This window comes from Poromitra crassiceps (assembly GCF_964638095.1).
Source record: "Poromitra crassiceps genome assembly, chromosome: 1".
NCBI lineage: Eukaryota > Metazoa > Chordata > Actinopteri > Beryciformes > Melamphaidae > Poromitra > Poromitra crassiceps.
Window position 1 is genome coordinate 86265259 of NC_139623.1, and position 21335 is coordinate 86286593.

At 44.4% G+C, this 21335-nt stretch overlaps 1 protein-coding gene and 1 pseudogene across 3 annotated transcripts in view; both read right to left on the reverse strand.

Moving 5' to 3' along the window:
• Positions 1-21335, reverse strand: part of ntm (neurotrimin) — a gene marked incomplete at both ends in the record, with an annotated part of 870443 nt that overhangs the window by 263644 nt on the left and 585464 nt on the right. The gene's annotated exons all lie outside the window — the stretch shown is intronic.
• LOC310784936 (SPRY domain-containing SOCS box protein 1 pseudogene) lies at positions 18547-19365 on the reverse strand (annotated as a pseudogene). The gene has a single exon. The product of its transcript is annotated as an SPRY domain-containing SOCS box protein 1 pseudogene (transcript).

Below are 21335 nucleotides of genomic sequence, written 5' to 3' on the forward strand. Positions count from 1 at the left end.
CGGCTCATAACTAAAGAACGGAAAATGGTATCAATACACTTTTTTTTGCTAATGATACAATAGAGCCAGCTCGTTCTTTGTGCGTGTTCGGTGTTTACATAGTAATATCACACAATTTTCTGTGGGCCTCGAGAAATCACTGAAAACGCTCTGAAAACTCTGGCACTGGGAGCGTCCGTTCTCCAAAAGTGGCTGGCACTCAATGAGTTAATGAAGGACAGAACCAGAAGGCATGAGATAGTGTGCCCCCTGACACCTGACACACAATGGTGAGACAGAGGGGAAGATCTTGTGTAATGTATGCTTGGAATAGTGAAGACGGTGAGCGACTTTAAATTGGATCAGCTGGTGTCTGCTATTAACAGAGTTGTAGCACAGACAGACTGCTTTCCCATATAATGTCAGATAAATCCGATCAAGTTCCCCCTGTCACGCTTCTCTAATCCTCTCAGGCCGTGGTGTAGTTGTCAAACAGACACACACATCTGGAGATTATATGCTTGGAGTGAGGAGGGCTCAGCAATACATTGAAAAAAGCATGTTCATTTGGGAGCGCTTCAAAGGTGAGAATCTTGCATTGAACATCATTTCTGATTTGCAGGAATCTGAGCCAGTTCATGTTGTGCAACTCAAACTTCCTCTTCAGTAGATCAAAGGATGCAACATGACCATCTATGTATAGGTATTTGATGGAAACTAGCCCCTGCTCACTCCAGGCATGATAATTTTTGTCTGACCATGGAGGCAAAAAAAAGTGATTGAAACAAATTGGCGTGTGGACAGAATCATCTTGTAAACTCAAAACGCTCCTCACTTGGTTTAAAATTCTAACAGAGTATTTCACAATGAAACTTAAATTTTGTAAAGACCCAGGCCTCTCTAGCTTAGAAAATAATATGGCTGGCAGGGAATAACAAGTCACCTTTCATTTATATCACAGCTACAGCCATCCAAGAGACAGGATTATTGACAGTAGAGATGCATTTATCCTGTTGGGTGGAATGTGAAACCACACACACACACACAAACACAATACAGTATACACACTTGCCCAAGGGCACCCATAATCACAGGCACGTGAGGTGGTTCTAAAAATCCATTTATCTCAGCTTTTGCTTTTTTTGCTCTGAAACCATGCTGTATTCAACTGCTAATGCCTACATAACAGAACATGATAAAAACTAACTCTTTTAGACAGAGAAAGCACACATTCTATTAGTTCTTTTGAGATATTTTGTGTTCACAAAGTCCTAGCAGAAAGGCTAGGACTACGCTCTTGAAAGATGAGCCAGAATCCTAAAAAAAAACCTTGGCAGAAGCTACCTACTGATTGGATAAACTGTTGGCAGTGAATGTGTTAAAATAACAATTTGGCTGATAGCCGATACCAATATTTTTTTAGTACCCCTTTTGTGACAGGGAAACAAAGAAATCGTCATTATAAACAAATGATTTTACTGTTTTAAAGTATTTTACCTACCTACTCAATGAGAATAATTTGTGTTAGTCAATTGCCTTCACAAAGTGTATTCTGAACTTCTGAAATCTTTCCTCTGACAAATACCTCCCATATCATAATAAAAAACTAAAACTAATACTCAAAGAGCCTAAAAACTAAAGTAAAACGAAACATTTTTAAACAATAAAAACTAAACTGAAATGAGCAAACCCACTCTGGAAAATAACAGAAACTAAACTGAATTGAAGACAAAATTAAAAACCAAATAAAAATAAAAAACAATTAAAAAATACAAACGACTATAATAATCCTGGTAAGCACAGATTCTCTTTTGTGCCGACTCTTCAGAGGGTCTCTGTGGGGCTGGGCCCCCTGTCTTATAATAAGGACGGCCTATTTGTCCTTTGTAAGCCAGTGCTTTGAAGAGGCAACACCTTGACTTGTTTTTATTGACAGACAATGGCAACGGGCTGCATCTGCTGACCTTTGCCAGCATGCTCGTGCAGCAAGTCATTTCAAACGGAGACCACTCAAATCACTGAGGGCTTACAGCTCAGTGGTTTTTTCACAGTGATCCGTTCCTTTCTATGGCCTTTTCAAACAGTAATCTATATGATCGCAACTCACTGTACTGATGGAAAACTTCCTGTATTTTAAAGTGGTGCAGCCGCTTCTATAAGTAACTATGTGTGTTTGAGCACGGCATGTGTGCACCGACATATGTGTGGACGAGATGTGCGGACGAGATTTAGCCTAGCAATTGATTATGACATCACCGATGATGTCACAATGACAAAAATCGTGACTAACAGACACCGTGCAAAGTGTACTGTAGCTCAGGAGGTAGAGTTGGTTGCCTACTAATCGCTTTGGATAAAACAGGTCGGTGGTTCGATCCCGGCCTCCTCCAGTCTGCATGCCGGAGTGTCCTTGTGGAAGATACTGAAACCCAAATTGCTCCCGATGGCTGTGCCAGCACCCTGCATGATAGCTTGTCACCATCGGTGTATGAATGCCTGTGTGAATGGGTGAATGTAACATTACCTACTCTTTGTAAAGTGCTTTGGATAAAAGCATTATAAAAGAATAATGGTAAATGGCCTGCATTTGCAGGCCATTTACCATTATTCTTTTATTTAGTTTATGACAAATTTTTGAACACCTACTTTTGATCTAACTTTTACTTTAACACATTGACTGCCAGCCCTTTTTTCAATGCTGTAGGTAGGTTGTGCCAGTTTTTTTTTTTAGGATTCTGGCTCATTTTACAAGAGCCGAGGATTCTTTTCTGTTAAGACTTCGTGAACACCAATCATCTAAAAAGAACTAATAGAATGTGTGCTTTCTCTGTCTAAAAGAGTTAGTTTGTAGAGTTAGTAGTTATGTAAGCATTAGCAGTTGAATACAGCATGGTTTCAGCGTCAGAAAAATTATTCAGAGATAAACGGCTTTTTGTGAAATTCGATAGAACAGTCACTTTAACCAGACATCTAAACAATAGTTTTGAACAGTAATTTCCTCCATAACAGCAGGAAACCCCCCTCTGCTTCCAACTCCTCCCTCCGTGTGTGTTCTCCTCCTGCCTCCCTGGCTCTCCAGCGGGCGTGTCACAACGAAGTTGCTGCTGCCTGGCTGCTGCCTGTTTGCGCGGTGCCGCTGTTTGAGGAAGTCTGGGTGGACTCGCTCGTTTCGTGGAGTTTTGGTTGAGAGCTTTGATGTGATTCTGGTCATATTTATGCTGCGTGTTTCAAAGTGTGCATCCAATCTATTCTTGGAACCCCCCACCGTTGCCACCGCTGTGCATCAGCGCGAAAGTGAAAGCGTTTTCGCCATCAATTTTACAGTATGAGAACGGCTTCGTCGCGCTTTTCCGTCCAGTTTTGGGTCGCCTCTTTCTACTGTGGAGAGACATGTCGACACTCAGTGGGTCGGTAAAATAGATTATACACATTCAATACCTCCAATTCTGGTGTAGGAGACGTAAAAGGGGTTGATCGATGTCCCACCGTCAAAAAAAAAATTTTTTTATGTAAGCCGAGATATCTCGTCCTTGGCACTCAACGGTTGGATTATGTAAGCCGAGATATCTCGTCCTTGGCACTCAACGTGTTAATAATAGCCTAATAGAATAAATAAAATAAAAACAGGCTACCAACAAATAAATACCATCCAGTCATGTGTTCAATGGTCAGTAATTTAAAACTCAGGTTCAAATAATTGCAAACAAATAAATTTGCATTGGAGTAGGACATCCATGAAAGTGTCAGAGAAATACAGTACACAATCTGAGAACCCATGGGTTAAACAAAAAAAAAGTATATATTTTTCTCTAACCTCTGGGGCACGTTAGCAGACAGTTATCGCCCATTATGTATTTTTAGCAACTTGTTATCAGACTCTGCATGTTGTGATAGTTTGTTGAATCTCAATGCGATTCACTTTGTGCCATTAAGGATAGCCTATGCTCAGACTGCTGTCTTCCGAGTGGAGCTGTGTGTTCAGTTTTCACAACACCCCATTGTGTGGTCATGCCCCAACTCCCCCCACCCCGCCCCCTCTCTACTCTACACCTGGAGGTGCTCCACATGTATGAAAGCAACAATGCCTCATGTCTGAACGGGTACACTTCACGTAACGCCCGGGTCATGCTCAGGGGAAGCAATCCTGAGATGATCCAGAGTTCATGTCTGAAAGTGGCAATTCATTGCCATATGAGCTGCGTTAACTTGTGTGGCTAACGCATGTCCTTGCGTCCACATGGCTGTGCTGAATGTTGGTCAAGTGGTTAACGTTATATGCCAGTTTTATCTGACACAGCCTACATTAGGGATGGGCATCGAATTTCGAATTTTCGAATAATCGTTGTTATTATCAAGGTCGACTTTTATTATTGAAATTCGAAATTCGTTTATTGAAAAAAAAAAAAAAAAAAAAAAAAAAAAATCTTTTTTTCCTTTGTGAGTGAAATGTTGCATTGTCTCCCCTGATTCTAAGTATAGTTGAATCGCTTGGTTTGAGCAAGTAAAACAATTTTTATAAGCAACCTCTCCCTCTTCATGGGATTTCATCCGCCATTCATTTTTCCATAAACCTTGCTTAAAATGCTTATAAAAATTGTTTTACTTGCTCAAACCAAGCGATTCGACTATACTTAGAATCAGGGGAGACAATGCAACATTTCACTCACAAAAAAAAAAAAAAAAAAAAAATACATTTTTAATTTTTTTTACATTTTATTTTTATTTTCGAATTTCGATTAAAAGTCGACTTTGGCCAGCGAATTTCGAATAGTGTTTTTGCTAGAAATGCCCATCCCTAGCCTACATACAACCATATTTTCATTTACTGGATCAAAATACTGCCAAACTGCACCAGTTTTATGAGATGCCATCTCCCTTCCGCTCCTTTGACTACTAACGTTACAGCCAATGCTCCACTCCCACTAACACGTGCTGCCTGGTTTGTTTACATCTGGGCATTAGAGGAGTGGGGCTACCTTAGTGGCTGGTAAAGATGCAACAGCTCCCGCCCACATTGTTTATTATTATGATAATGTAGTAGTGGACAGCGCCACCGCAGGCCAACGGACTATGTGAGCGTTTTCACCGTACCATGAAGGCCGCTCTCGGGGCCAATCTGACAGACAGCAACTGGATTTACCGCCTGCCATGGGTCATGTTGGGCCAGCGTGCTGCCCGGAAAGAAGATTTGCAGTCCTCTTCTGTCGAGCTCGTCCGTGGTCAGCCGCTGAGGGTGCCGGGGAAGTTCCTCCTGGATGCTTTGCCCCCCTGGTCTGCTGCAGCTCATCGGTCTGTCTCCCGGGATACCGCCTGCGCCTTCGCCCCTGTTCCTGCACATCACTGTCTCCCCAAGTCCTACGTTCTGAAGGTCCTGATGTCTGCCAGCTATGTGTTCATACGCCACGACGCCCACCATTCTCCACTCCAGTCTCCATATGACGGGCCCTTCCGAGTCCTGGAGGCGGGGCCCAAGAACTTTGTCGTGGACATGGGGGGGAAGCAGGAGCGGGTTTCAGTGGACCGCCTTAAGCCTGCTCATGTGGCACTGGATGAGCGGGTAGAGCTGTCTCAGTCGACGCGCCGTGGCCAGAAGCGTCATGCCCATTGTAACTGAGGGGGCAATTGCCCCCTCAGATTTTTGAGAGGTAATTTTTTTTTTTTTTTTTTTCTTTTTTTAATAAACATAGGCTATAATATTATAGGCTGTGTATGGTAGTTGAAACATAGTTTCAAGTTTACGTTTATGTATGTTTGTAGTTAAAACAAAAACATAAATACTGTATAGGCTACATACGTACAACACAAAAGGCTGTTATTTACCCTTTGTCGCCACCTGTGAGTAAATATATATAACTAAAACCATTAGAATTGACAACCGGTCCATGACTTTTTTTCCCATGTATCTACCAGTCCTTGGCACAAAAAAGGTTGGGAACCCCTGCTCTAGAGGAAAGATTTCTACCTTCTGAAAAGGCAATACCAGCCAAAATAAACATTGTGTTACATTGCTTTGAAACATGTGGTCTCCCATTTTTGTCAAGTCCATTGAGCCTGGGCAGTGGCAATGTACTTAGTCTGGTGATTATGGATCTTTCCAGGAGGCTGAGCAGTTTGGAAAATAGCCTTATGGTTACACCTGCTCAGTCTGTTAATTTAAAATTAGATATTCCTCTAAATCTGGCTTCAACCCCCCAAACTTTTTGCCGCCCTTTGGGCGGCGCCAGCATTCGCCCCCTCAGATTGTTGGCTTGCATGACGCCCCTGGCCGTGGCCGTCCTCCCAACTCTGCCCCCGTCCCCTGCCCTTAGTGCCCTACCCCACTTTCCACCTCGGCCCTGAAAGCTTCCTCTGCCTCTCCACCGGCCCAGCCTTGTCACCGCCGTGGACAAACGGAGTCCGACAATTACGTCCGTCATTTAAGTTTTCGGACGAGGTTCGTTTTTTACGCATCCATGAAAAGCGTTTTGACAGTTGTTTGACCACCCAGAGCCGCCGTAGTGTTTTTTGTCTTTTGGTATGTTTTTATTGCTGTCCGTTGTTGTTTTAGCTGGTTGTAGTTTAGATTTAATTTATTTTAATCTAACTTAATAGAGCTGTTTTGGTTTTAGGTACTTATTCTTAATCCTTAATAGTTACATTTTTATGCTATAGTTTTTAGGTTACTTAGTACCGAGACCCGAGTGCTGCATTTCGCTCATTATGTTTGGCATGATGAATGACACTAAAGTATCCTTGATCCTTGATAGGCTATTGGATTTTATTTTATTTTTTGTTCATTGTATTTGCACAAAAAAGCTCTGTCCAGTAACCTGGAACACTTTTATATTGAGATGTGTTTGAGTGAGATGGTCCAACTTCATGCAAATGATAAGAATTGTTATATGAATCTTAATTTTCAAACAAAGTTACAAAATGTTTGTGTAAGCTGTCAATTATTGTTCTTAGAGAGAAAATCGGAATCGGCAAAAAACGGTATCGGCAAGTCAGACTATTCAAAAATCGGAAATCGGAACCGTCCAAAGAAATTGGAATCGGTGCATCCCTAGTCTGCATCCCTAGTTATTGGGACATCATTATCAGACCTAAAGACTCAAAGAAAAAGACACATCAGGCTCTGATAGCTGTGACGTTTTGAGTGAAAACGGTTTTCCAATTGAACACACATATTTATGACCAGCTCAAATGAAAAATATGACACCTTATCTGTTTTTTGTTATTGAGCAAGGCTCCACTGTGTGAAAAATAATGGAAAACGTCAAAGGTGTGCATCCCGTTGAAGAACGGACAATTGGCATGAAGCTGGCCCTTAACCTTCAAGATGAGATGAAGTAAGGCCCCCGCGGGAGTGCCGATATGCTTGAGTCAGTTGTCCCCCAACCATAAGTCTCATCGCTGATAAACTATTTCCAACTGGGTTCCACATTTCAATGGAAGTCTTGCCTGCCTGCGTTACATTTTCAAATTGATAAATGGTTGCAATACTAAGAGCTGCACACTCTACCTTGGTGAAGAAGAGGGAGGAGAAATAACCACTCCCAGCAAAGACAGATGCCTCATGCATATTTAAATGCAGGTGAAACCAGGAGAACAAGAGGTGAGCACTAACCCTCTGGTGGATCCAAATGATAACTAACATAGGCTCTTGCTCACATAATAATATTTAGGCTAGATCAGGAAAGATGCAGCGGGGGCTGATGATGGAGGAGCAGTTTCAGAGCAGAGAAAGAGGCGAACGCCCGGCCTACCTCAACTGAATACAAAGACACTCACCTGACCTGTCCCCTGTAGCCTGTGACAGGTGGCTGGACTGCACACTCTGCTTCACTTTGTTTTTTCTCTACTCGATAGAGCAGCTAAATGTTTGATCCGGGTCTATGAACAGAGCTCCAAAAACATAAACAGGCATTTCACCCATAGTCGACCTGAACTCTTCTTTACCTATTAGCAGGGCTTCTCAAACTGATCCGGACGCAACTACAAACCAATCTGCAGCGGAGCTTGTGTCACATGAGTGCCTGACGCACTGTGTGATTGAACCTGCGTTTACTACAGTGTGAGGCTGTGTGAACGCATGTGTGACACACATCACAGAGCGCCACTTAACCATCCTTTATTTTTACTTTGTGTGTGTTTGCAATTTGCATGTGTCACATGCCTGTTGCCTCAAAATGCCACTATTTTCCTAGGGAAGGGCATTGATTACATGCAGTGGGTCGCAGATTTTTATGTAGTGGTTGGAGATGAAACGAGATGAAAATGTCATATCACGATTATAGTGACCAAAATGATCACGGTTATCAGTATTATCACGATAGCTGAACATTTTCAAAAAGGACTGATACACTCACTGAAATCATTTTCTCCAAGGCATTTTTTCAAGTTTGCATCTGGGAGACGGTTGCCGACTTTGGTTGATGATGGACAGTATTTACCATGTTTTTCAGAGCACTGTAAACACGGTACGACAGCTCCCCCTAACGGCAAACCTCCAGCACTATAACAACACGCCACACAATCATTTCAGTGAGGGAAAGGACGATACTCTAAACACTAAATAATTCCTCCCAGAGACCAATGTCACAACCGTGATCAACACTAATTATTCAACTCACATGTGTTTGCTGTTCCTATAGTTTACTGGACACTGGCAGAAATGATTAGGACTATTAGCTAATTGGAATCATTGGTCAATCAATGCTCTGGAACCCTAGTTGCCCTAATTAGCTCAGCTGCTAAATTGATATTGGTAATGCACAACTACCTGTGTAATTTGTTCATAAATTGGATATGGATGTTACTTATCTCAGGCAACCTTTAACACTTTTTTTTTTTGCCCTCATCCCCGTGACTCATAACCAGTGCGTCACAATGGAGACCACCTTTAGCTCCCCATTGAGCTAAATAGGGCAGGGATTGGTCTGGATACAAATCTATTTAAAAAATGATTCCACAGTTAACTGGCAAGTATACACACCAATCAACTGCTACATTGTAAACCCCAGGTTGATCACGGAGCTCGACATCATCATCAAATCCTGAATTGGCATGAGGAAACTGATCATTCTGGCTTTCCTCACTCATTATGTTATTCTTTAGCCTCCAATGGATGTAGTAATAATAACTAGCCTAACTAGACCTAGCCTAGCCAGTGGGCTTTATGAATAATGGTGTGAAAGACAGCAAACATCCAGTCATCGTCAACCCTGTGGGTGAGAATAGGCTTTTGATACAAGGTGAAAGGCTAATGTCAATCAAAGGCTGTCCCAAGTCAACATGAGTTTACCTTTGAAAGCACCTAATAACCTGGCTACTCAGTGTAAATCTAACTTTACCTTGTGTCATGACATGAGAAATATGTTCATCTCGGGGTTCAGTATTCATTTTGTTTGCTACATTTGCATTTACAGTACTGAAGAATTAGGCTACATTTCCTGGCTTTCAAAACCAGAACAGATTATAATGCCATTCATAAATGTAGGACAACATCAAGTAGGACACACACGAAAATAATTGAAGAACAGCGATTCAAAGTTCCCTTTTCTCTCTCTTTCTCTCTTTCTCTCTCTCTCTCTCTCTCTCTCTCTCTCTCTCTCTCTCTCTCTCTCTCTCTCTCTCTCTCTCTCTCTCTCTCTCTCTCTCTCTCACACACACACACACACACACACAGACGGACAGACAGGTACATCCATCAGAGGCATGCTTCCCCTCCTTTGACATTGACAGGTTGTCAAACTGTGGACTGGGCCAGACAGGACACACCTTGCAATCAGCCCAGCATGCAAAAGTGATGAATCACAATGCATTATGAAAGCACTGGCAGAGACATTGGGCTGGTCCCTGATCTACCCTGTTCACAATATCAATTATTAATATATAAATTATAAATATGAAAAACAGCATGTCATCATAATTCTAATAAAATGTTTTAGCCTGCATAGTGGATTTCATGTTGTGTGCAATGCCTAATGCTCAGTCAGAGGAGTCTTTATACAGTGCTATCAAAAACCATATAAATATAAAAGAAAATGTTTGGCATAAAAAGCCAAGTGTTGGTAATAGTTCCACTACTACCAATTGCTGAACGCACCAGAATGGTGCTTTCATAGTCGCTCATAAATTTGACATATAGTCTTATATAAAGTAGTGTTTTCAGTACCAGACCAGTACAAGCTTAGCTTTCATGATTTCAATTCCAAGTCAACAATAAGAGGCACTTGAGCTGCCTAATGCCCTGCCATGTTCCCTCCTTGCTTATGCAGTGGGGAAACTGTGATGTAAGCATGAAGTTTCAAACATATATTTATTTATTTATCAAGTCTTTTTTGGATGTACTTGGCCAATTCCCAGGGTTTTCCCTAAGCGCCAGCTGTCAGCCAAAAGGCCAGACATTAAAACATTTCCAGCCGCTTACTTTCTTACTGTCACAATAACGGCAATATTGCAATATGCTATAGACAAGCCAAGAGCGGGGGATGGCATGCAATCGCCACAACCATGCTGTGTGTGATTCAGAGGTGTCACTTCGTATGGCTGGGCGATATGACGATATATTTTGTCTGGACGATAGAAAATGTATTTCGTCTCATATGATGCTCTATCGTTTATATCGTTGTGTTGCAAGTCACACTCTTTACGGCAATATTGTCCGTCATTTGGATAACGCTGTGCTTTCTTTATTCTGTTTTCCTTTTTACTCACGTCCACAGTCCACACACGCACCAGACTCTGTGTCGTTTGATCCATATTTGCGTGTGTCCTCCTAACGTTAAACCTGGCAAAACATCTCCTCCCATCCTCTCATCATCCCAAGGAAATCCATTGAGGGCCGACAACAAAACGTCTATCGTTAGCTTTAGCTTATAGCTTTCCCTGGGTTTAAGAGTTGTGTTGGTTGGATAACCGTGAAATCCCGGAGTGGAGTACTTTTGTTGAGTGAACTGAACTGGTAACATGGAAATCCCGAAGTGGAGCATTTTTGTTCCTTTATAAACAAACTGAGAGAACTGGATTGAACTATAGGCTAAATAACTTTTATTCTACCCGTTTTGCTCTAAAGTAATCTTTGAAAATCGAACTGGTGGTTCAGTTTGTGTTTCATTCTACTGCCCTGCAACTAATTATTATTATTATTTGTGTTGTAAAGAATAGCCATGCTTATCTGTATTCTGAATGCATGTATCCTTTGTGAGGTTTGACAACATTTTAACTGGTTTAACTGCTACATAAATAAATGGCCATGTGGTAATTTTATATAAACTATAAATTGAGTTTACAGAAAATATGCTATATCGTGATATATATCGGTATCGGGATATGAAATTACCTATATCGGGATATGAGATTTTGGTCATATCGCCCAGCCCTATCACTTCGTGAGATGGCTTCTAGTTTCCCGGCTGGGCGGTGTTTGGACCTTCAGGCCAATCACGGTGTTTAAACATGGCATCCACTGGGAGCGTAGACTGTAGGTAATTGACCTGTGACACATTTTTTCACCATTTTCTGACATGTATAGACCAAACAACTAATCGATTAATTGAGATAATAATTGACAGATTAATCGATAATGGAAATAATCATTAGGTGCAGCCCTAGACTAGAACATGCTTCCTCCGATACATGTGCAGTCGCCAGCCACTTCTTTTCACCTGACAGTGAGGAGTTTCACCTGCAGCACATGGTAGAATCACATGATTCCCCCTAGTTCTCCCCCCCCCCCCCCCCGAACAGGCACCCCGACCGACCAGAGGAGGCGCTAGTGTAGCGAACAAAACACCCCTCCTACCCACAGACACGGCAGAGTGGGCCAGTATGAATGCCCGACCAAGCCAGAGGTAACTCGGGGGCTCGAACCTGCGACCCTCGTGTTGGCAGGCATGGAATCTACCGCTAAAAAAGGGGGGGGGGGGGGGGGGGAAATACATAAGACTCTAGATTGTTTGTGATTGTGTCTCTTATTCCTGGAGTTGAACACAGGAAGTGGGATGGCAAACAGTTGACTAAACACCTGGGCTGAATCTCTCCCGCTGGACGTTTCCTCAGAGGAAGCTGAGCTGCGGCTCTTCAGCAGCAGCGCTACATTGTGTTACACTAATACAGAGGCTCTCCGACATGAGCCAAGAGTCTTTGAACAAAAGTAGTGGTGAGCAGGAACATCCCCGTCTTGCCTACTCTTGAAACCTCCCTGGTGCATTACAGATGGAGAATTCCCTAATCTCCAGTAGATCTCCGCACCCCCTATAGCATCAAATATCTGAGCGCTTCAGGTAAGTGAGGTGAACTGCTGCTCAGGTGAAGATAATCGGCTTGGAACACCACATGATTTGACTTGATCCTCTGGAAGACACCTAACCTGGCTTCTCTGTTTGGTTAATGGAGCATGGAGGCCCAGGAGAAAAGGCGAGAGAGGGGATTCTGGTTGCAAACTGACTCGCCGGAAACGCATCGTGGACTAGGGCTGGGCGATGAATCGAATTTTAATCATGATTACGATTTGGGCTGTCCACGATTATGAAAACAAGATAATCAACATACAACGATTTTGCGGCTCTTGTCACTCTCGTTCTGTAAATCAAGCGCACCCCTTCCTTTGCAGCGGTGTGCTCGGCCCCTCCCCCAAAGCCCAAAACACACACACACCGCTCGAGTTTGGAATGACTGTCATGTGAACAGAGAGCCACTGCACGTTTCTCCTCTCCGCTTATTTCCGTGGTAGCACAAGAATAAGATGAGAGAAGTCACAGAAAGAGAGCCGCTGGTCGAGAAGAGAGGTGAAACAACGTATGTGGGGTGGAAACACTATGGTTTCGCCGAGTTAAACGAACAAAAATACAAAGCCCCATCTAGTTACTGCCACCGCATACAGTCATCGATTCAGGACACTCTTTACAATGCGACCGCATATTCAACAGCTAACGAGCTCACAGATAAACATTAACAATAGCCTATTATGAACCTAAACGACGTAAGTCGCTTTGGATAAAAGCATCTGCCAAATGAGTACCGTAATTTAATGTAATGTAAACTAACGTTACTAGCGTTCTCATTTGGTTAGTTTTGAGGTTTAAGGACTACTAGTTCAGATGTTTACCAACATATTGAATGTAGATTAATAGTTGCAGTTGGTTGTGGCAGTTCACTGCAACATAGTAGGCCTATACTGTATATTTATTTTAGTTTTTATTTTATTTCTAAATCTTTGCACTTTTATTATTTATTTTCACTTATTTATTTTCAATTATATCTAAAATCCAAAGACATCCAATGTTAAATAAAAAGGCAGTGTACATGTTCAATACATTCATGATGTTCTCAATGTCAATGAGTAATCGTGTTAAATAATCGTGATCTCAATATCAATCAAAATAATCGTGATTATGATTTTTGCCATAATCGTGCAGCCCTATCGTGGACTGTTCTAAATGTAATAATACGGCACCAGGGGCCTTTGTGCATAAATGGTATGTGTGTGCACTGTGCACATCAGAGTTGCATCTGAGAAAAATGCAGGATGCTCAGGTTAATTTTTTTGATTCAAGCATCTGTTAGATTCAGTATCCTATCATCTAATCCTATAAAAACGGCCTCCATTTAATCCTTTAATCCTGTAAAACCTGCTTTATATACAAAATCCATACAAGGTGCCATTTTTTTCAAGTTTTTCTGTGGCAATAAATGAAGAAACACGACGGGTATGATGTTTTCTGGAGGTTTTTATCCAAAGTGCCTTGCAGTAACCATGAGTGCACATATTTTCTATGTACAGTTTAAACTACACTGGATTGTAAACAGGGCTATAAGTCAGATATTGCACAGTTGTATCGATCTATATAAGCAAAGCTTTGTGACAGTAGTTGGGTAGTAGTAGTAGTAGTTGGGATATTGTAAGTCGCTTTGGACAAAAGCATCTGCTAAATGACGTAATGTAATGTAATGTAATGTAATGTTTCCATTCAAAGGTATCGCAAATTTGAATCGAATCTTCAGAAAGTCGGCAAAAGAAAATGCAAAATTATGCATGTTTCCATCCGCTGCTATTATGCAAATTATAGAGCTGTCCATCACCTCATGTTTGAGGCTGTCTGCCTCTGCTGATCAGCTGCTAGACCAGGCAGGCAACGACCAAGCTCTATTAAACACTAGGGGTGTCACGATATTTCGTCGCACGATATATCGCGATATCGAAACGTCACGATATTGATATCGTAGTAAAAAAAAAAAAAAATGTTTTTTTTTTGCTCCTGAATAATAATAGAAAAAATTTTGCAGAATCAACACGCATGAGTGAGGGGGTAGACTACTACTGGCATGGCAAAACAGCTCAAGGGGTACATAAGATTACATACGTTTAGGGAACATTGAGCATGAGTTATTTAAGAAATAGATTGTATACTTTATTTTTCTTTCACCATGCAACAAACATTTAGTTTGTGACAGTGTGACACATTCTATTGCAAGAGAAGCATTATCTTCCATGTTGTTTTCTAGTTATTATAATAACAATTTCCAAAAACAGCATTTGTTTTGTATTTTGTGTATTTCAAATGAAAGACTATTTTTCCAGTATTTTCCCAGGGTTTCGATTTCAACGGGACTCACATGGTTAAATAAATGATAAATAAATACATAAGAATTATTTACTTTTGTTAAAAAAAAGATTGTTAAAATATCGTATCGTATCGTTATCGTGAACCCAATATCGTGTATCGTATCGTGAAATTAGTGTATCGTGACACCCCTATTAAACACATATAATTCATTTAAAGTTTCTTGATGATCTACAAGTAGACAAAGGTACCATAGAATGCAATTTCTGGATTACCAGGTGCCGCTCTTCAACTCAGCAAGCATAACGTTATAATCCGCAGAGCAGATAGTAAGTAAATACAATTTCATTCAATTCTAGAAGTGAGTTGCCTTAAAGTTAACCAGTCTTCTTCTGTTTACCACGGCGGGCATTGTGCTGCGTATTTACCATTATTTACCATGTGTAGCCCTATTGTGTAGGCTCCATGACATGTCATGTTTTGCGGTGATCAAGGCAAACTGCGTGGTTTTTGAATGGAGAGACGGAACGGAATATCGCTTAATCCAAAGGTTCTCAAATGTTTTTCAGCCAAGGACCCCTTAAAAGATAGAAAATATACCGGAAAAGATAGAAAATATACCCCTCATTCTGATTCAATCAGGAGAGGCCAGTTGGTAGGATTAGACAAACTTTATTTAGCAATCGGCGTGCATGGCAAATGCTTTGGCGCTTGACTCCATTGGCCAGTGGCGCTGCTCTTGAGGCAGAGGAGGGCACCTGCATAGGCTAGGAGATCCCCCCCCCCGTGGGGGATCAGGAGTCAAGACTCATTGGTGGCGGACTGGGGAGGTGGGTGGGGCAAAACAACGCTTCGGAGGCCGGCTTCAAGGGAGATGGGCTGCCGTGAGCTGCTGCTGCTATGATCGGCCAGAGAGAGAGAGGTGACGTAGAACCCTTGCTATATATATGAGGATTAACTGACGTCATGTTTGATGTCATAGCAGACGTCATGCTAGGACTTTTGACTGACCACGTTATGCTAGAACTTGACTGTCGTCAGGGGATGATCGGATTATGCGTGAGTGGCCTTCTGCTTGAACTATGGTCTGGAAACCTCACTTCAATCAGGAGAGGCCAGTTGGTAGGATTAGACAAACTTTATTTAGCAATCGGCGTGCATGGCAAATGCTTTGGCGCTTGACTCCATTGGCCAGTGGCGCTGCTCTTGAGGCAGAGGAGGGCACCTGCATAGGCTAGGAGATCCCCCAAAAGGAAGATCTGATTACCGGAGGTTAATTGAGATCTGCAGGCGCCAGTAGTTGATTGCACTTTTCCGGCCTTCAACCTTTTTAGCGACTTACAGCTATTTGCGGCTGGCGCTCCCAACTCGGTCGGGCACCTCGCGATAGCGCTTCCCAGCTTGGCCTACCTGGCCGCCTTGGCGCTTCGCGATTGTACTTTTCCGGCCCTCGACCTTTTTAGCGACTTACAGCTATTTGCGGCTGGCGCTCCCAACTCGGTCGGGCCTTGGTACGTGCTTTTCCTGCCTTCGACCTTTTTAGCGACTTACAGCTATTTGCGGCTGGCGCTCCCAACTCGGTCGGGCACCTCGCGATAGCGCTTCCCGGCCTGGCCTACCTGGCCGCCTTGGCGCTTCGCGATTGTACTATTCCGGCCTTCGACCTTTTTTAGCGACTTACAGCTATTTGCGGCTGGCGCTCCCAACTCGGTCGGGCCTTCGATCTTGGTACATTAAAGTTTAGCTTGGCGCTTCCCGGCTTGGCCTACTTGGCTGCCTTGCCGCAACTACCCTGACTTTCTCCGACTCTATCCCCCCAAAAATGAGCCGGGGAATTTACTGCGCCTTACTGGGCGCCATGCTTACGGGGAGCCGCCACCAACGAGACATTTTTAAAGTTCGGGACACTGTTTGTTGCCATGCTCACCGATTAAGGGAGGAGGGTTCTTTGGGCCGCCAGTATGGCCGCCTGCTCCGGGCGGATGTAGCTGGAGAATGCCGATGAGGGCCAGCGGCCCATTTGCTGGAGGGAGGCGGAGGGCACTCCTTGCTCGGCGGCCGAGGTGGCCGCTCCGATCCTGAAGGAGTGGCTGGAGTAGTCCTTCGTCGGGGGTTGCATTGCTGGAGCGTCTGCTTGAGGTGCAGGGTGAACCGGGATCTTGTCGTGTGGTGACAGGGTGCGATGAGGAGCAGGGGAGCCGAGGGGCCGGTCCGAGGCCTGAGCTTGACGTGGTGAGCCATGAACGAGAAAGGGCAGAAGGGGGCTAGTGCCTTCCTGTATGCTATTGTGTGCTGGGGCAGCGGGGCTCTCTGGCTGCGGTGTCAGAGAAGAGAACGTTGTCCAGGCTACGCTCCATCGTGAACAATGACTCGCACCCACTCCACGGCGTGCTAGTCGAACGCAGGAGTACGTTCAGTGAGAGACTGATTCCACCTAGATGCAGTACAGAGAGGCACAGGAAATCATTCCTGCCTGTGGCCATTAGTCTATTTAATGCCTCTCTTAAAGAGCACCTCGGAGACGCTCAGTCTCCCTGAGACTGAGCCAGCCGATAGGTTAACTGTGCCTGTGTGGCGTATAGGGCAAGCCGACTTAATATAGTCCAGGGTGCAATAATGATAATTGACACGGAATGTATACTTACCTGACGTATTTTGTATTTTGCTACTTAGACATTCCACTTATTTTTGCTTCTAGCGCATTTACTAGTTATTCTATGCTATGTTGTGTTTTTTTCTGCTTATTGCTTAATATTGCATTTGCGTTGCATTTACTACTGTTTATTTTATTTTAAGCTATGTGTGTACTGTGAGCGAGCTACTGTAACCTGTCCCGATTTCCCCTCGGGGATCATTAAGTCATTCTGATTCTGCTTCTGAAGAAATGCCAGAGGCATTTTACTTTGAAATTCGTTAAGAACAGGAGGTGGTGTATTAAGACCGGGTAGCTTAACACGGAAAGACGTCAGCATTCCCTGGGCCGTCTGGCTTCGGTCCGAAGTTATGCAGTAACACTCATTCTAGCTGATGCTCAGACAAGCTCCGTGGGCCAGGGGTGTTAGAATGGCCCCTTGCGTGGTTATTATTATTATTGTTGTAATTATTATTATTATAATTATTATAATTATTATTATTATTGTGACTCCCGCTGGCCATTTGCCAGAAGCGATTTCCGCTTAGGCGTCGGAAATAGGCAGGCTGAGATGCCCGCTGGGTAGAATAGTCAGATCACAGGCCAAATAACTTGTCAGTCAGCTTCGCTTTATTTAGTCAAAGCACGAGGGACACCTACGGTACATGTGGTGTTTTCAGAGCAATGTAAGACAGTATTTCTGTTTGGTGGGGCGGGCCGTTGCGGGCAGACGGAGTATTAAAGAGATGAGAATACGTCTGATTATAGGCATTATAGGCAAAACACAGAGATCCCTAGTACAGTTTAGTGCACTAGTGCTCAAGAAAGCGCACGAGGTAATCAATGACTCCACGCGTGTCCTTCATGTCTGTTTTGACTTAATGCCATCAGGAAAGCGCTTTAGACAGCCTGCCTGCGAAACAAGCAGGAGGAAGTTTGGTTTGGTTCCAGAGGCCGTTCGACTGGTGAACAGCCACAGTACGAGAAGTGGTCAGTTTATCTAGACTAGGTCTGTACCTTGACCTTTTGATTTGAACCCTTGAACAAGTCTAATATGTACTTGGATTGTATTGACTGAAATTAATTTGTATTGATCTGACACCTATATTCCTTTGTGGTGTTGGATACACTGTAATCAGGGATCTTGCTTTATCAGTGTCATTTATTGTATTTATTGTCTTTTTTTTTTTTTTTTTTTTTTTTTTGTATTGTTTTTTGGATGTGTACAGAGTACAGCTTGTTTGCAGTATTCATGCCTTAAATTGCCCTTTGCGGGACTGGACTGGTAGATTGCCCGTTTAAATGCTGAAGTACTGATACTTTCCTCATGGGTCCTTTCGCGTCCACGGGTGACTGGTCCTCCGGGGTATGCTCGGTGTGCTGTGGTCGTCAACCCCGTCCTTGGTAGAGCAGGTAGCTCTTGAGAGAGGCGGGCAGGGGCAGTCCGTGGATTCCGCTCAAGCGGTCCCTTCCTAGAGCCGCCCGCACGGAGCGCCTGCACAGGTCCATCAGAGGGAGGGGATCCGGATCGAGACCGTTTATGTACCGGATTCGTATTTCGCAGTGTCCCCACACGGCGCTCACTGCGGGGTACACCTTCCTGCCCTTAAGTCCTCCGAACGCCACCCCTAGGTCATGTCCGTCCACTATGAAACCTAACGTCCCCTTGTCCATGTCCAAGACGACTAACAGCGAGTCTGGTATTATGAAGGTGTCGTCGGGCTCCAGGAAGGCGGGGTAGGTTCTGCCCGCGTGGTTCTTGCCGTCGTGGTAGAGTTTACACCGGCCCAGGTCCCAGCCCCAGGACTCGGTGTTGTTTCCCACCAGGACCGTGTAGCCCGCCGAATGTATCGGCGCGTCGCCCGTGGCCACCCCGACCACGGCGTGGGACCCCCTCTGGCGCGTGGCCCAGCTGATCTCCCACACGTGCAGTCCCTGCGTGTAGCCCACCCGGCCGCGGATGGCGTCCGTGCTCTGCGCCACGGGTTGGCGGTGGAGCACCAGCTTGTTGACGTCCTTGACGAAGATGTTGAGCGAGCGGTCGTCGTTGTTCCAGGAATGCTGCACCTGGACGTCTGGGCCGGCGGGCGGCATGTCCAGCAGCCGGTCCAGCCGGGAGGGCTTGGTGTGCTCCGGGGGCGTGGCGGATGCCAGGGTATTCGTCCGGGCGGGTTGGGTGGTGGCGAGCCTCCACTGATCTGTTAGCATCTAGCAGGGACAGCAGGATGGCTCTTAATGGCCCGGGCAGGATCGGCTGCTGCTGGGCTGAGGCTAACGTGGGGGGAATGGGGGGGGGGTTTCCAGGGCTCTCAGACGAGCTTCTACAGATCTGCTATTATCTAGCAGGGACAGCAGAATGGCTCTTGACGACCCCTGTCGGCTCGGCGGAGCTACGAATGGGGCCGCTTCCGCTTCCGGGGCGGCGGCCTGGAGGTCAGTGCGACCAGGAGGTACGTGGCGTCTCGCGGCGGCCCCGCGGCCTGCATTTCCCCGGCGGCTCCCGGCTCTCGGGGCAGCTGCCTCTACTGGTCTTCGCCCGCGGCCTCTCGCACGTCCGCGCCGAGCGGCCTCTCCCTCCGGCACGCTCGCACGCGTTCTTGGGCGTCCACGGCGCGGCGCTTCGTCTTCTGTTACACGGGCCGTCGCAGTGGCGCGCCCCGTGCCACGGGAACGCGCGCTGGGCCTTCTCGTCGGGGCTATGCTGGCAGCCTGTGGTCCGGTCGCTTCGCCAACGTTTTCGTCAGACACCTCGGAAGGCAAGTACGCTCCGTGGCCGGTCCGGGACAGGGGACCGATGTCTAAGCTGCCGTCACAATCCATGGGCTGCTCTGGCTCGGAACTCGACATGCCAGGAATGGGAATATCCACGGGTAGAGAAGGCTTGTGGGTGCTGATTCGGTCTGCGGATCTGGTGCAAGACAACGCTTCGGAGGCCGGCTTCAAGGGAGATGGGCTGCCGTGAGCTGCTGCTGCTATGATCGGCCAGAGAGAGAGAGGTGACGTAGAACCCTTGCTATATATATGAGGATTAACTGACGTCATGTTTGACGTCATAGCAGACGTCATGCTAGGACTTTTGACTGACCACGTTATGCTAGAACTTGACTGTCGTCAGGGGATGATCGGATTATGCGTGAGTGGCCTTCTGCTTGAACTATGGTCTGGAAACCTCACTTTGTGATTTTGGGCAAAGCTTAATTGTTTCCACGGTAATGTGCTTGACTTTTAAATTGATAGGTTTGTTAGATTACAATGTAATCCATGAACCATTTTAGATTTAAAGCATTTTTTTATTTTTTTTCCTGAAAACTTTTCACGGACCCCTTGCAAAGTACCACGGACCCCCATTTGAGAACCACCAGACTTTTCCACCTCCCTCAAGCGTGAAAACTGTTTGTGATATTTGGAGGTTTCCGCAAATTTTGCAGTGTTTCCACTACGGATGGGCATCGAATTTCGAATTTTCGAATAATCGTTGTTATTATCAAGGTCGACTTTTATTATTGAAATTCGAAATTCGATTATTTTTTATTTTATTTTTTTTGTGAAATGTTGCATTGTCTCCCCTGATTCTAAGTATAGTCAAATCGCTTGGTTTGAGCAAGTAAAACAATTTTTATAAGCATTTTAAGCAAGGTTTATGGAAAAATGAATGGCGGATGAAATCCCATGAAGAGGGAGAGGGGGTGACTTTGGCACCCCTTTGGCACTCAGACCTGAGCCTACTAAATATTTAATAAAAAAAAAAAAAAAAAAAAAAAAAAACATTTTTAATTTTTTTTACATTTTTATTTTTATTTTCGAATTTCGAATTAAATTCGAATTTGGCCAGCGAATTTCGAATAGTGTTTTTGCTAGAAATGCCCATCCCTAGTTTCCACTCAGTTCTTTTTATGAAATTTTATTTATTTAAAAAATATATGAATTGAAATTTCGCATAAAAACAGGTGGATGAAACCTGACTACTAATTGCACAGTCATTAAGTTATTGAGATACAGCTTTGGGACAGTTATTACAGTTATTGCACAGTTACAGTAACACGTTTCACCTTAGAGTAGTGTGTGTGTGTGTGTGTGTGTGTGTGTGTGTGTGTGTGTGTGTGTGTGTGTGTGTGTGTGTGCGCGCGTGCGTGCGTGCGTGCGTGTGTGTGTGTGTGTGTCAGGGGGGGTAAGTGTGA